At 37.5% G+C, this 16,717-nt stretch overlaps 1 non-coding gene across 1 annotated transcript; it reads left to right on the forward strand.

Moving 5' to 3' along the window:
* Positions 1–15,021: 15,021 nt before the first annotated feature.
* Positions 15,022–15,129, forward strand: LOC121221453 (small nucleolar RNA R71). The gene has a single exon (XR_005918845.1). It is a non-coding gene; the product is annotated as a small nucleolar RNA R71 (small nucleolar RNA).
* The last annotated feature ends 1,588 nt before the right edge of the window (positions 15,130–16,717 follow it).

The raw sequence follows: 16,717 nt of genomic DNA on the forward strand, positions 1-16,717 counted from the left end.
AATAGCTTGAAGGCTTGTGAAAATTATGAAGGTAGAAAGGGGTTTATATAGTGGAGAATTAGAGAAATATTGTAGCTAAAATTTAGCTAATTTAAAAGACTTAGGCGACAAGGTAGTCTTGTAGCTAAAATTTAGCTAATTTTGAGTGGCTTGGGCAGTAAGTAAGATAGAGGGATGATATGGTGGCAAAAATTAGGGCTTTAGGGATCTTTATGGACGACAACATGGGTTAAATTTGTCCTATTTGATGTTTCAGGCCTTGAGCCCAAACTTTATTTAAAAATTGGACTGCTTAAAAATAAACAAGCTTATTAGTAGTTGGGCCAATTTGATCCCCTTTATTAGTATAAATAAAAATAGCATTAAAATTAAAAATAAATATTAAAATTAAAATTAAAGACAAAAAGTGAGAAATAAAAATAAAACTAAAAAAAGATTAAAATGAATTGAAAATTTTCTTCTTAAAAGATTATATTAAATTAATTCCCAAGAAAGGTTGGAGGGTGACAACGGCCCCGCTTAAGTTCCAATCTCCTTAGACAGAATTAATTAAATGTACTAATTTAAGAAAATAAGTTCTAATTTTTTATTAAAAAGTAGGTTTATGAAAGATTAAGGGTCTCTTAAGTTGAACGAGGTTTTAGTTCGCTCAACTTCACCATCCCAATAGTGTTTGAGACGTTGACCATTAAATTTAAACGTACCTCTATGGTTGTCGTACAATTCTACAACTCCATATAGATAAACTTTGTAGATGGTATAATGTCCTTTCCATTGAGACTTGAGCTTTCCAGGAAATAACCTTAGCCTCGAATTAAACAACAACACTCTCTGACCTTCTTTGAACTCATGAGGTTGAATACAACTATCATGTCATTTGTTATATTTTTCCTTACACATCTTGGCATTCTCATATAAAAATAACCTTAAGTCCTCCAACTCATCGAGTTGTAACATCCTTCTCTTACTGACTTGCTTAATATCAAAATTCAATTGCTTTAAAGCCCAATGAGCTTTATTCTCCAATTCAACTGGCAAATGACATGCCTTTTAAAAAAACCAACTAATAGAGAGTCGTCCCTAACGGTGTCTTAAAAGCAGTTTAATAGGCCTATAGTGCATTATCAAGCTTCGAGACCAATCTGTTCCGTTAGGGTGTACTAATATTTTAAGAATACCTTTGATTTCTTGATTCACCCTTTCAACTTGCCCATTCAATTATGGGTGATAGGCAGTAGCAATTTTATGCTTCACATCGTATTTGTCAAGTAACCATTTAAGTCACTTATTTACAAAGTGAGATCCTTCATCGCTAATTATAACTCCAGGAGTCTCAAATCGTGTAAATACATACTTATGTAGGAATAACATGACTACCTTAGCATCATTAGCTGGGTATGCCTTAGCTTCAACCCACTTGGACACATAGTCCACAGCTACTAAAATATACTTGTTCCCATAGGAAGAAGGAAACCGGCCTAAGAAATCAATGCCCCATACGTCAAAAAGTTCTATCTCCAAAATATTTGTCAAGAACATCTCGCTCCTCCTTGTTATGTTCCTGATCCTTTGACATATATTGTAGTTCCTTACATATGCATAAATATCCTTAAACAATGTAGGCCAAAAGAACCTAGTTTGTAAAATCTTTGCTGCTTTACATGAACCACCAAAGCGTCCCCACTTGAAGATGAATGATAATGGTACAAAATTTCATCAATCAAACTCCCAGCTACGTATTTCTTGATTATGTTATCTTCACATTGTTTAAACAAAAATGGGTCCTCCCAAAAATAGTATCGACTATCATGAAGGAATTTTTTCCTTTATTGGTATGCCATTTCTCGAGAAATTATTCCACAAGCTAAGTAATTGGCAAAATCAGCAAACCAAGGTATTTCATAGATTTATCTTACCTCGAAGATATGCTAATCAAGAAAGTTCTCATTAATTAGAACAAGTGAAAAAGTTACCTTATTTTGTTCCAACCTTAACAGATGATTGGCTACTTGATTTCCAACTCTTTTTCTAACTTGGATCTTAAGGTCAAATTTATCGTCAGTAAGTACTTAATGGCAGCATGGTTGATAAACACTGTAACTTTGGTACTTATAAGATATGAACGAAACTTTTTAAAAGTAAAAACTATAGCAAAAAGTTCTTTTTCAGTTATCATATAATTAACCTGGACTCCTGTCAAAGTTCTCCATGCATAGTAGATAGAATAAAAGACTTTGTTCCTCCTTAGGTCCATCACAACTCTAACAACAAAATTGCTTGCATAACACATTAACTCAAAAGGCATGTTCCAATTGGCTAAAATTAATTGGATTTTCAATTTTTCAAAAGCTTCTAAACATGCTTTGTTAAAATAAAAAACATCTTTTTCTAAAAGCATACATAAGGGTTTAAAAATTTTGAAAAATCCTTTATAAATTTGTGGTCCACTTCAATTCCATACTTGGAAATTTTGTGCCTTAAAACAATTCCCTCCTTAACTATAAAATGGCACTTCTCCAAGTTAAGGACGATTCGTTTCCTCACATCTTTTGAGTACCTTAGCCAAATTGTTCAAGCAACAAAGAGAAATCACCCATGAAAACCTCAACATAATTTTCAACCATATCAGTGAAAATTACTATCATACATTGCTAAAATGTGGCAGGTGCATTACATAAGCCGAAAGGCATTCGCCTAAAAGTAAATGTACCATATGGACAGCTAAAAGTAGTTTTATGTTGGTCTTCTAGGGCTATAACTATTTGATTGTATCCCGAATATCCATCCAAAAAGTAATAAAATTTACTACCTACTAGGCAGTCTAACATTTGATCCATAAAAGGTAAAGGAAAATGATCCTTACAAGTGGCTTTGTTCAGCTTTTTGTAGTCAATACAGATTCTTCAACTCGTGACAGTTTTCATCGGGATTAACTCATTTCGTTCATTCTCAACAATCGTGATCCCACCTTTTTTTGGTACATATTGTACCGGTGTAACGCCCTAAAATTATAGTTTTTTAATTTTTGTATGTCTTGACAAAATTTGCTTGTTTGCTTTAATGGTTAAGTGATTTGGATGTGTTTGGGAGTGTTTGAAAAGTCTCGGTTCGAGTCTTGGCTTTTGTTGAATTTTTAAATTTTGCTCTTAAAAGGATCTGGATGCTAACTCCTAGGTTTTATTAATTATTGTGCTTACCTTAAGTCACAAAAAGCCTAGTAGTGCAGTGGTGGAGGTGTTCGAAGTATGGCAAGAGGGTCTGAGGTTCGAGTGTTGGTGCAGCATAGGGGGCATTTATTTTGTAGCTAGGACGACTAGAGTTTGTGTTGCAGTAGAAGTTTGAAGGATGAGGGTTGAATTGGTCATGGAGAGATTGTGGGAGCAAGTTATGGGTCAGATTATGGAGAGATTGGTAGAGTGAATCAAGGAGTTGGAGTGAGAGGAGAGATGTGCTGATTTGGGTGTGTAACTACTCAGATTTTCGGTAGAAATTCCTTTTGGGTAAAGTCCTTGTTCGGGTTTTTTTCTTCTTCTTTTTGACATTTTTGTTTACTTTTTTTTCCTCTTTGGCCGAATTGTTCTTTGGTATTTTAGCATCATTTATCACCCTGGTTGATATATTGTAAGTAAAGTACCTCTCGGTACCTTTCGAGTTCTTTTCTATTATTTCTCTTTCAGTCAAATTCACTCCTCTCTCTCTCTTCTTTCTCCTTCACCTTTTTGCAACTGTTCTTCTTTTCTCTTGGTCTAAGTGGCCGACTTTCTCTTTTCTATTTTCTCTGCTAAGCCTGTCGGTTTGAAAGTGGTCGGCGATCTCTTCTTCTATTCATAACACAGTGGTAAGCTGAATCATGCATATCCTTTTTCCTCTCTCTTTTGTCTCTCTATTTTCCAATATAGACTGAATGACAGAAATCTTGTTTTGTTATTTTCGAAACTTTTGGATGATAGTCTCTGACAATCGGTAGAGCGTCGATTACCTTGCTTCTCTGCACATCTCTGCCTTCTTTCTTTGAATACCTCTTTGGCCGAATATTGTGGGGGTAAGTAGGCTTGTTTTGTAATGTTGATCGAATACCAAATCTACTTTAACACTAATTCTTTGGACTTCAGGCATCAATTCAAGCCTTGTATTAATTCGTTTTATGCTCAGTAAATTGAGAAGGAATGGGTGATCATTTTCAACTAGCGACCTAGGTGGGCTAAGCCACATCTGTCGATCAAGGAAAGTATTAAATCATTTTGGATGGTACTATTGAAAGGAATGATCTAAATCTTGTTGATTAATTGACTGATGGTGTATCGTGGGTGTTTAGGTTTAGAGTTCTCGTGGATCTTAGCACATTTTCGCAATAGGTGTGTAATCACACCCTCTCTAGACTGCTTATCGGCAAGAGCCGAATAATTAGAAAAGACGGCACTGTGGGCTTATGAACACTCGTGTTCTAAACTGAGACCATGAACACGGTATTAGACTGTAGAAGCCCTATAAGCATTTTTATGGGCTTAGGCCGTAATGGGCAAAAAATAATGAAATACTCTCGATGAGTAAAATACCAAAATACCTTCGATGGGTAAATTATTAAAATACCCTCGATGGGAAAATTACCAAAATAACTTCAATGGGTAAATTATCGAAATACCCTCGAAGGGTCGAATGACCGTTATACTCCTAAGAGATAAGATGATTTTTATGGCCTTATGCTATGTATGACCGGATGCTTTATGATATTTATTTGACTGTTATTAAATATGACATATTGCATACATATATAATTTATGACGTGACATACTGCAGGGGTTGGGTTTCTGTTATGGAGGAAGTATTATTTCTAGTGGCTCTGCCACACTCATAGTGAAACTGGTGGCTTTACCACATATACTCTACTGGCAGCTCTGCTGCGATATTATTACTGGCAGCTATGCTGCAATATTGGTGTGTGGGCTGGGTGGGTCGACTTTGTCCTCACATGGTGTGCAAGGCTGGTACGGGTGGTGTGTTCGGCTGGATTGGGATGGGTTTGCAGACTTGCACTATACTGATACTATAACGAGCTTTGGCCTACACTATTTCTATAATGGGTTAAGGCCCGCACTGTATTGATATTGTATTGGGCTAAGGCTCATACTGATACTGAAAGGGCTCGGGCTCAAACTGTTATCGCACGATAGGGGATTACACACTGAGTTTTCGTAACTCACCCTTTCCTTCTGACTGTGCAGGTAATCCCCAACCTTTGATGATTTGGAGCTGCGAGGGACTCAGAGGTAGCCACATGTTCGCTAATATTTATTTCTAGACCAGATATTTAAACTTTACTTTGGGGGTGATATTTATGTAATAAGGCCTCTGGTGTTTTAATTTTCTTTTAATTGACTTTTATTTGCTTATTTTAAAATACTTAACGGATTTAAATAAGTTTTCACAACAAACACTATTTTTTCGTAACAAAGACGTATTTTCAACTTTAAATAACCTTAAATGGAGTAGCTTCCGCGAATTTAAATCTACAACAAGAAACTATTTTTCCTGTGTGGTGTGTTTAAAAGATTGCTAAGAATTAAAACCTAACTGGATTTTACTAATCGAATTTTCCCATTAGACTTAGATTTCATAAAACCCTTTTATGTGACACATTAGATTCAGCTGTAATGTCTAGGTCAGGTTTGGGGTGTTACATTTAGTGGTATCAGAGCCAGATTGTAAAACTCGGCTATGGAATAGGTTTAGAAATGTCTAGATTTTTTGAAAAATTATTTTAAATTATTTATGAAGGTTGCAAGTATGACGCACCGAGTCTCTAGCGCCGAATCTGTAAGTTTCTATATACTGTAGACTACTTAAACTAAAAAATACTAAGAGATTACTGTATATAGTAGAACTGTACTGTGAAACTCTAGATAGAGGAAACTGAAGCTGTAAGAGACTGTAAACTGTAGTGAGACCTCGATCCACGAAAACAAACTTCTCATGACTGCTTTCCATAATACATTTGTTAATAATTACTTGATTTATAAGCTAATACATAAAACTTTTTAAAACAGATAATACGTTGCTTGATATGAGCACTAGAGGTACTTACGGAAAGGGTAAGCGGGGCTATGGTAGAGGCCGAGGAAGTACTCGGGCTGGATCATCGGCATCGGGCCATATGCCTGCTAGGGAAGTACCAGCCGCACCAGTAATTGAGACGGGATCTTTTGATTGAGCATCTGGGGATGATGCTTTATCCCAAGCAATGCTCCGTGTTCTAGAGAAGGTTTCTGGAGCTAGTATTGGAACAGTGGGTCGAGGGTCAATTTCAAAATGACACCGGTCTAATAGAGCGAGAATTTTCAGGGGTATTTCTGGTATAGCTCCGAATATGGCGGTGCACTGGTTAGAGGCAATGAAACGAATAATGGACGAACTTGACTGTACTGTGGAGCAAAAATAAAAGGGGTAGTGTCCTTACTGTGAAATGAGGCCTACCAATGGTGGCTTACCATGAGAGAGGGTACATAGGCTGATCGGGTGACGTGGGATTTCTTTAAGATGGCATTTCAAGAAAAGTACATGGGCGTAAGTTATGTGGACGCCGAAAAGAATTTTTGAGCCTGACCCAGGGGAATAAAACAATGGTAGAATATAAGGCAGAATTCTTGCAGTTGAGTCGGTATGCCCGAGGGATAGTAGCAACCGAGTATGAACGTTGTGTACATTTTGAGGATGGTCTTCGAGACGAGTTAAGGGTATTGATATCTCTGCAGAGGGAGCGAGATTTTGCTGCTCTTGTAGAAAAAGAAAAGATTGTAGAAGAAGTTAAGTACAAGAAAAGATTGTAGAAGAAGTTAAGCACTCGGAGCGTCAGAATCGTGAAAAAGATAGTGGCAAGAATAAGAGGGATTTGGGGCCTTCAAGTTCTTCTGGAAAGTTTTTTAAGAAGGCCAGGTTTGATGGGTCAATTTAGACTGGAGTCTCTATTACTATTGCTAGGCCGCAACCTTGTGCTGATTGTGAGATATCTCATCAGGGTGAGTGTTGGAAGAGGACTAGGGCGTGTTTTAGATATGGGTCTATGGATCATCAGATTAAGGATTGTCCTCAGAGGCAGGTTTATATGCAAGCTGCAGGACCGGGTCATGTTCAGCCAGTGAGAGGTGGTTAGTAGCCACAGAGAGGCCGTGGGCCAGTTAAAGGTGGAAACAATATGAGACAAGGTTGTGGAGCCTCAGGCAGAGGTACAGGTAACACTGTAGTGAGACAGCTAGCTCTGGTGTATGCTGTCTATCGCTGAGAGGATGGTGATGCTCCTGACGTCATAACGGGTACGTTCTTAATTCATAATGTACCTTACACTGCTTTGATTGATATTGGGTCTACATATTCATATATTGCATGCATTGTGTCTGGCACTTTGGGTATTAAGTGTGAGAGTTATGTTAATGAGATAACTGTGTTAAGTCCACTGGGACAATTGGTAAAAGTAGACAAGTTGTTCAGAGATGTACAGCTAGAGATTGAAGGGGTTATTTTTCTAGTGGATTTGACGGAACTACCATTTGGTGAGTTTGATCTAATCTTGGGGATGGATTGGTTGGTTAAACACCATACTAAGTTGGATTGTGTTGTTAAGCATTTGGTGTTAAAGACTGTTAGGGATGAGGAGTTGGCTATGATTGGGGAGCGAAGGGACTTCTTATCTAATGTGATCTTTGCTTTAAGGGCCGAAAAACTGGTTCGCAAGAGTTGTGTGGCATTTTTAGCTTTTATTTATTTATCTGAAGCTAAGGGTCCTTCTGTTGTAGATGTTAGAACTGTTAAGGAGTTTTTTGATATTTTTCTTGATGAGCTCTCTAGGTTGCCTCCGAATCGTGAACTTGAATTTAGAATTAAGCTTTCGCCAGGAACGGCTCCAGTGTCTATCGCCCCTTATAGGATGGCATCGAAGGAGTTGGTGGAATTAAAAGCTCAAATCGAAAAACTGTTGGATCGAGGGTTTATTTGACCTAGTGTGTTTCTGTGGGGAGTACCAGTTTGTTCATAAAGAAAAAGGATGGGACTATGCGCATGCGTATCAATTATCGTCAAGTGAATAAATTGACTATTAAGAGTAAGTATCCCTTACCGAGGATAGATGATTTATTTGATTAGTTGCAAGGAGCTTCAATTTTCTCCAAGATAGATCTTCATTCTAGGTATCATCAGTTAAAAGTTAAGGAAACTGATGTATATAAGGTTGCATTTAGGACTCGTTATGGTCATTATGAGTTCCTAGTAATGCTGTTTGGGCTGATGAATGCACCAGATGCCTTCATAGACATAATGAACCGAGTATTCCAACCCTACTTGGAACGGTACGTGGTAGTTTTCATTGACGATATTTTGGTGTAGTCAAAAACTGAGGATGAGCATGATGCACATCTCTAAATTATTCTGCAGATTTTATGGGAGAAGCAACTGTATGCTAAATTCAGTAAGTGTGACTTTTGGCTGCGAGAAGTGACTTTTCTGGGTCATTTGGTATCTGCCGAGAGGATTAGGTTTGATTCTCGAAAAATTTGGAGGTACTATTTATATGGTGAAAAGTGTACTATCTTCACAGATCATAAGAGTCTTAGGTATCTCCTCACCCAGAAGGAGGTGAATCTTAGGCAACGAAAATAGATTGAGCTGCTTAAAGATTATGACTGCTTGTTTGAGTATCACCCTAGTAATGCTAATGTGGTGGCTGACATACTGAGCTGTAGGGCCATATCTGATCTGAGAGCAATGTTAGCGCATCTTAGTTTGTATGATGATGGTAGCTTGTTGGCTGAGTTGCAAGTTAGACCGACATGGACTAAACAAATTAAGGGTAAATAGTTTATGGATGAGACATTGGTTTCTCATTTTCGACAGCTTGAGAATGGGGAAACTTCAGATTTTGGGTTGAATAACGAAGGGGTACTGTGTTTCCATGGAAGAGTCTGTGTTCCGAGAGATGATGATTTGAGGCAATCTATACTATGAGAAATGCATAGTAGTCTTTATTCTATGCATCTAAGTAGGAATAAGATGTATCGAGATATTTGTGAGTTGTACTGGTGGCCTGGACTGAAACGTGAAGTAACTATTTTTGTGGGTAAGTGCTTAACTTGTCAGCAAGTGAAGGCTAAACATTAGTTACCTTTAGGGTTACTGCAGCTAGTTAAGATTCCACTTTGGAAGTGGGAAAGAGTAACCATGGATTTTTTGGGTGGGCTGCCCTTAACGCTTACCAAAAATGATTCAGTATGGGTCATCGTTGATCGACTGACTAAATTTGCTCATTTCATACCAGTCTGTACTGATTACTCATTGCAGAAGTTGGCTAAGCTGTATGTGGCTGAGATTGTAAGACTGCATGGGGTACTGATTTCCATTATATTAGATAGAGATCCTCGTTTTACATTTCGATTTTGGAAGAAATTGCACGATGCCTTAGGAACAAGACTGGACTTTAGTATCGCGTGTCATCCCCAGACAAATAGTAAATCTGAGAGTGTGATTCAAATACTGGAGGATATGTTGATGTGCTGTGTAGTGGATTTCTGAGGTAACTGGAAAGATTATTTGTCGTTACCAGAGTTTGCGTATAATAGTAGCTATCAATCCAGTTTTCAAATGGCACCATATGAGGCGTTATATGGTCGTAGGTGTCGTACTCTTACCTATTGGACTGAGCTTGGCAAGCGTTGAGTTCTTGGGCCAGAGTTGGTTTCTGATACCGAAGAGAAGGAAAAATTGATTCGAGACCGGTTGAAGGAAGTATCTGATAGGCAAAAGTCTTATGCAGATCTTAAATACCGGGAGATTGAGTATTTTGTAGGAGATTATGTGTTTCTTAAGGTTTCTCCTTGGAAGAAGATACTGAGGTTTGGACGGAAAGGTAAGCTTAGCCCTACATTCATTGGGCCTTACTGTATATTAAAGCGTGTGGGACCGGTTGCATATCAGCTTGAGTTCCCTCTAGAGTTGGATCAGATTCACGATATATTTCACGTCTCTATGCTAAGACGTTATCGCTCTGGTCCTACTCATATTGTGTCAGTTGAGGAGATCGAAGTTAGATTAGATCTGACTTTCGAGGAAGAATCAGTACAGAATTTAGACTGAGAGGTTAAGGTACTAAGGAAGAAGTCCATTCTTCTAGTTAAAGTGCTTTGGCGTAATCACAGTTTGGAGGAAGGCACGTGGGAACTCAAGGAGGCAATGCGACAATAATACCCTCATCTTTTCTGATCAGGTAAATTTCGAGGCTGAAATTTCATTAAGGGGGTAGCGTTGTAATGCCCCAAAATTCTAGTTTTTAATTTTTGTATGTTTTGACAAAATTTGCTTGTTTGCTTTAATGGCTAAGTGATTTGAGTGTGTTTGGGAGTGTTTGAGAAGCTTGGGTTCGAGTCTTACCTTTTGCTGAATTTTTAAATTTTGCTCTTAAAAGGATCTACACACTAGTACCTAGGTCTTATTAATTATTGTGCTTACTTTAAGTCACAAAAAGCTTAGTGGTGCAGTGGTGGAGGCGTTACAAGTGTGGAAAGGGGGTCTGAGGTTCGAGTGTTGGCGCAGCATAGGGGGCATTTATTTTTGTAGCTAGGACGGTTAAAGTTTGTGTTGCAGTAGAAGTCTGAGGGATGAGGGGTTGAATTGGTCATCGAGAGATTGTGGGAGCAAGTTATGGAGAGGATTATGGAGAGATTCGTAGAGTGAATTAAGGAGTTGGAGTGAGAGAAGAGATGTGCCGATTTGGGTGTGTAGCTACTCAGATTTTTGGTAGAGATGCCTTTTAGGTATAGTCTTTGTTCAGGTTTTTTTCCTTCTTATTTTTGACATTTTTGTTTACTTCTTTTTCTTTCTAGACGAATTGTTCTTTGGTGTTTTAGCATTGTTTATCACCCTGGTCTATATCTTGTAAGTGAAGTTCCTCTCGGTACCTTTCGGGTTCTTTTCTGTTATTTATCTTTCAGTCAAATTCACTCATCTCTCTCTCTTCTTTCACCTTCACCTTTTCACAACAGTTCCTCTTTTCTCTTGGTCTAAGTGGTCGACTTTCTCTTTTCTATTCTCTCTCTGCTAAGCCTGTTGATTTGAAAGTGGTCGGCGATCTCTTTTTCTATTCATAACACAATGGTAAGCTGAATCCTGAATCTCCTTTTTCCTCTCTCTTTTGTCTCTTTGTTTTCCAATATAAACTGAATGACAAAAATCTTGTTTTGTTATTTTCGTAACTTTTGGATGATAGTCTCTAACTATCGGTGGAGCGTTGACTACCTTGCTTATCTGCACATCTCTGCCTTCTTTCTTTGAATATCTCTTTGGCCGAATACTGTGGGGGGTAAGTAGGCTTGTTTTGTAATGTTGACCGAATACCCAATCTGCTCTAACACTAATTCTTTGGACTTTGGGCATCAATTCAAGCCTTCTATTAATTCGAAATGAAAGGAATGAAAGGAATGAAAGGAATGAAAGGAATGAAAGGAATGATCTAAATCTTGTTGATTAATTAACTGATGGTGTATCGTGGGTGTTTAGGTTTGGAGTTTTCGTGGATCTTAGCACATTTTCGCAACAGGTGTGTAATCACACCCTCTCTAGACTACTTATTGGCAAGAGTCGAATAATCGAAAAAGACGGCACTGTGCGCGTACCAACGCTCGTATGGTAAATTGAGACCACGAACATGGTGTTAGACTGTAGAGGCCCTATGAATGTTTTCATGGGCTTAGGCTGTAATGGGCTAAAATTACCAAAATACCCTCGATGGGTAAATTAACGAAACACCTTCGATGGGTAAATTATCGAAATTCCATCGATGGGTAAATTATTAAAATACCTTTAATAGATAAATTACTGAAATACCCTCGATGGGTAAATTACTAAAATACGCTCGATGGGTAAATTATCGAAATACCCTCGAAGGGTAGAATGACTGTTATACTCCTAGGAGATAAGGTGATTGTTATGGCCTTATGCTATGTATGACCGTATGCTTTATGATATTTATTTGACTGTTACTGAGTATGACATATACTGTACTGGCAGCTCTACTACGATATTATTACTGGCAGCTATACTGCAATATTGGTGTGTGGGCTGGGTGGGTCGACTTTGTCCCCACATAGTGTGTAGGGTTGGTACAGGTGGTGTGTTGGGCTGGATTGGGATGGGTTTGTATACTTGCACTATATTGATACTGTAACGGGCTTTGGCCCACACTGTTTCTATAATGGGTTAAGGCTTGCACTGTACTGATATTGTATTGGGCTAAGGCCCACACTGATACTAAAAGGGCTCGGGCCCTGACTGTTATCACACGATAGGGGATTACACACTGAGTTCTCGTAACTTACCCTTTCCTTCTGACTGTGCAGGTAATCCTCAAACTTAGATGATTTGGAGCTACGAGGGACTCAGAGGTGGCCACACGTTCGCTAATATTTAATTCTAGATAGATATTTAAACTTTACTTTGGGGGTGATTTTTATGTAATAAGGCTCTGGTGTTTTAATTTTCTTTTAATTGGCTTTTATTTGCTTATTTTAAATTGCTTAACAAATTCAAATAAGTTTTCACAACAAACACTATTTTTTTTGTAACAAACACGTATTTTTAACTTCAAAAAACCTTAAATGGAGTAGCTTCCGCGAATTTAAATCTGTAACAACAAACCATTTTTCCTGTGTGGTGTGTTTAAAAGATTGCTAAGAATTAAGAACTAACTGGATTTTATTAAACAAATTTCCACATCAGACCTGGATTTCGTAAAACCCTTCTATATGACACATAAGATTCAGCTATAACGTCTAGGCCGGGTTTAGGGTGTTACAACCGGACTTACCTAAGAACTATATGAGATAGGGTAAATAATTCTTGCATCTAACCACTTAATGACCTCCATCCACACCACTTATTTCATGATAGGGTTAAGTCTTGTTTGCCCATCAATCTTATCTTTTTCACCTTCCTCTAAAATAATTTTATGCATATAGAAGGAAGGACATATACCTTGTATGTCAGCTATGGTCCAACCAATTGCCTTCTTAAATTTCTTATAGACAGCAATCAATTTCCCCTCTTGATGTTCTGTCAGTTTCGTTGAAATAATCCCAAGCAAAGTAGAACTATCACCAAGATAAGTGTATTTTAAGTAAGACGGAAGTACCTTTAGTTCGATTTTAGGTAGTTCCTCATTTGATGACTTGGATTGTATAAATTTTTGAACTTCTAACCAACTCTAGCAGTTCGAATTACGGTGGTTAAATATAACTCCTCGAATTGGCTTCCATCAAAGCCAAACCTTGATTACCTTTTTGATCTTTGAATGGTATAGAAACTAAAGTGTTCTCCAATGGGTCTTCTTTAGAATTGCTTCCCATAGAAACTAAGGTTTATAATTCTTCCATTACCGAACACTTTTCCATCGAATTGAGAAATTTCATTACCTTCAGAACGTTAAAGGTTACCATGTCATCTTGAACTCACATAGCTAGAAAAGGTCTCCTTAGGATGACTGAAACTTCCTTGTCTACTTCAAAATCCAAAATAATAAAATCAGCTGGAAAGATAATTCTATCGACTCTTGCCAAAACATCCTCGATCTTTCTTTCGAGATATGCTAATGATCGGTTCTCAAGTTGAAGTGTTTCAGTAATGGGTCTTACTTCTTCTATTCCCAATAGCTTAAAAATAGATAGGGGCATCAAGTTGATGCTTGCTCCTAAGTCACATAAAGCTTTAGCGCAATATGATTCACCAATGTTGCAAGATATCGTAAAACTTTCAGGATCTTTTAGTTTCGGAAGTAATTTGTTTTGTAAGAATGCACTACACTCATTTTTCAAAGCAACAATCTCATACTCATTAAGTCGTTTCTTCTTGGGAAAGATATCCTTCATAAACTTTACATAGTTGGGCATTTGTTCTAAAGCCTCTACCAACAATATGTTGATATGTAGATGCTTTAAAACATCCAAGAACTTGTTGAATTCTACCTCTTGTTTTTGCTTGTTCCGTTGAAGTCTTTGAGGATATGGAACTCTGGGTTGATATGGACAACTTTTCTAAGGAGGTAAATTTGCAAAGGAAAGTGTTAGCTTCTCAGAATTTACTAGTTTAGGGTTTATCTCATCAGATTTTTCAGCATCTGATTTTTTTTGTTGTAGGAAGTTCAACTGTTGGTTGACTTTCCTTTTTTTCAGTAGGCTCATCTTCAACCACAACCTTCTTAGGCTCCAAAGTCCTACCACTTTCAATGTTTCTTACCCAAATTTCTCAAATTTTCTGTGTCGCTTGACAAGGCTCCTTGTGGTCTACTAAGAAGTTCAGTAGCTAATTAACCCATCTGGTTTTCAAGATTTTCAGTGTTGTTGCTTGACTTTGGATCAAGGCATCATTTTTTCCATGTACGCTTTCAATAAGTCCTCGAAACTGTTTGATGTTTCAGCTTGAAGTGGTTTTAGGGCTTGTTGATTAAACCCTTGGGTTTGGTTGGGTCTATGTTGCATTTGATTATTGTTCGGTCCATTTCTTTGATTAGTCCAAGAAATGTTTAGATGGTTCCGCCATGATGGATTGTAGAAACTAGACTATGGTCATTGTCCATTTCTGTTTTGATACTGGTTCCTTAAATAATACACTGATTCAGAATTTGAAAGGCAATTATCAAAAGAATGACAATCCCTACAATATACACAAGAAACTACATTACATTGGCTTGGTGATTGAGTTACAAAATTATTCAAACCATTAGTGGTAAACTATCTTAACATAAAGGAAATAGAATATAATTGAGCAGAGAGTGAAGTCAGCGCGTCCACTAAATGCGCTTTGGCTACTCATTTTCCTGAAACTGATCGATTTGTCGGCCATTGGTAGTTATTACTTGTGATCTTTTTAATGATCTCATAAGCCTCGTTATAAGACTTAGACAAAATCACATCATTCGTAGAAGCATCTACCATTAATCTTGTATGTGCGTTGAGACCGTTATAAAACGTCTCCAATTGGATACAATGAGGAATCCCATGATGAGGACACTTATAAAGTAGTTCATTGAATCGTTCCCAAGCATCATACAAAGACTCATCATCCAACTATTGAAAAGTTGTTATCTCATTTCGTAACTTTTTGTTCATAGAACCTTTTGCTACTTCTTGCCAAGTATATATTGAACTTGGTGGCAATGAATTTAGCCATGCTCGTGCTTGATCTCGCAACGAGTATGGAAACAGTTTCAACTTCAGTACGTCTTTAGTCACACCAGCTAACTTAAATGAATCGCTTACCTCCATCAATAATTAAAGATATAATTGTGGATCTTCCGTGGCCAATTTGGAGTATTTGAAACATCACTGGTTTTAATTCAAATTAGGGTGCCTTGATATCCGGCCTTCTAATTCCCAGATTTAACTCATAGAAGAGTGACACAACATATTGTCTGATGGCACGATCCCTATCATCAGCAATAAGGATTAGGTTGCGCACTTGATTGACTCCATTACCTTGTTCCTCGTTTTGATTTCTGTTGTCCATCTCGGCTTGTCTTTGAGTAATTCTTTGTTTAAAAGTCCACTCGATTTCAGGGTCCATAGGTAATAGATCAATGATTCGATCTATGCTCATAAAACACCTTAAAATAAATCACAAAAAATATAGAATAAATAATAAATTAGTAGTGTTAGAAATTAAATAAAAATAAGAACCATGTAACACCCCAAAAATCTCTTATATTTATTTTTGTATTTTTGTGACACAAATATATGTCTACTTCAGTGGTTATGTGTTTTGGGAGTGTTTGGGAGGTCCCAAATTCAAGCCTTAACTTGGGAAAATTTTTGGTATTTTTATGAATAAAGCCTTAACTGGGTTTAATAGGCTTATATTTTAAAGTTTGTAAATTCATATCAGAATGGGCTTATTGGTTTGGTGGTTAAGTGGAGTGTCAGTGTGCTGGGGGTCTTGAGTTCGAATTCCTGTGCAAACAAGGGGTTTTATTTTGCTGCCTGTGCCGTGTGTGAGTTTGTGATGGACTAAAATTCTGATAGTGAAGAGGTTGATGGAGATAATTAAGGGAATTTGGATAAGGAGAGAGAGTGTTGGACGGTTTTGGGGTGTTTGAGTTGTAATGGGAGAGTGTTAGAGCAGATTGAGGCATTGATGGGTTATCTAATTTAGTTCAGATTTTTTTCTCTCCCCAATTCCAAGATTCTGATTGTTTTCAGTTTCATCTTGCATATTGCTGAAATTCTCTGTTCTTCCTCTTCGACCTTGTTTTTCTTTTTCTTTCACTCTTGTTGAAATTCTCCTTTAATCGTCTTTTTTCTTTTTCTGTTTTACTGTAATTATCGTTCACTTCTTGCAACAGGTATTACGTTCGTACGATTTCGGTGAAGGTCGTGGAGGAGTAAGTTCGTTCTTGGATTGAGAAATGGTTATAAAGGTCCTCTGTCAGTGGTAAGTCAAGTTTTGGGCAATTTCTTAATCGATGAATTCATTAGTTTTAAATTTTTTAATGGGTAATCGAGGTTTTGTACAATGATTTTTTTTAGGCTTCGGTGCACTTGGAAGTGCTTACATGTCGAAAGTAATTCAGGTGTGTAAACACAACTTTGGAAGCAGAAACAGGTGAAAAGTCGAAAAAAAGTGATTGTCGACGCCATACCGGCCTGCGACTGCCAGTGTGGCAGGCCGTGTGATTGAACATGGGCGTGTGATC

The sequence above is a fragment of the Gossypium hirsutum genome, chromosome D09 (genome assembly GCF_007990345.1).
Source record: "Gossypium hirsutum isolate 1008001.06 chromosome D09, Gossypium_hirsutum_v2.1, whole genome shotgun sequence".
NCBI classification, from domain to species: domain Eukaryota; kingdom Viridiplantae; phylum Streptophyta; class Magnoliopsida; order Malvales; family Malvaceae; genus Gossypium; species Gossypium hirsutum.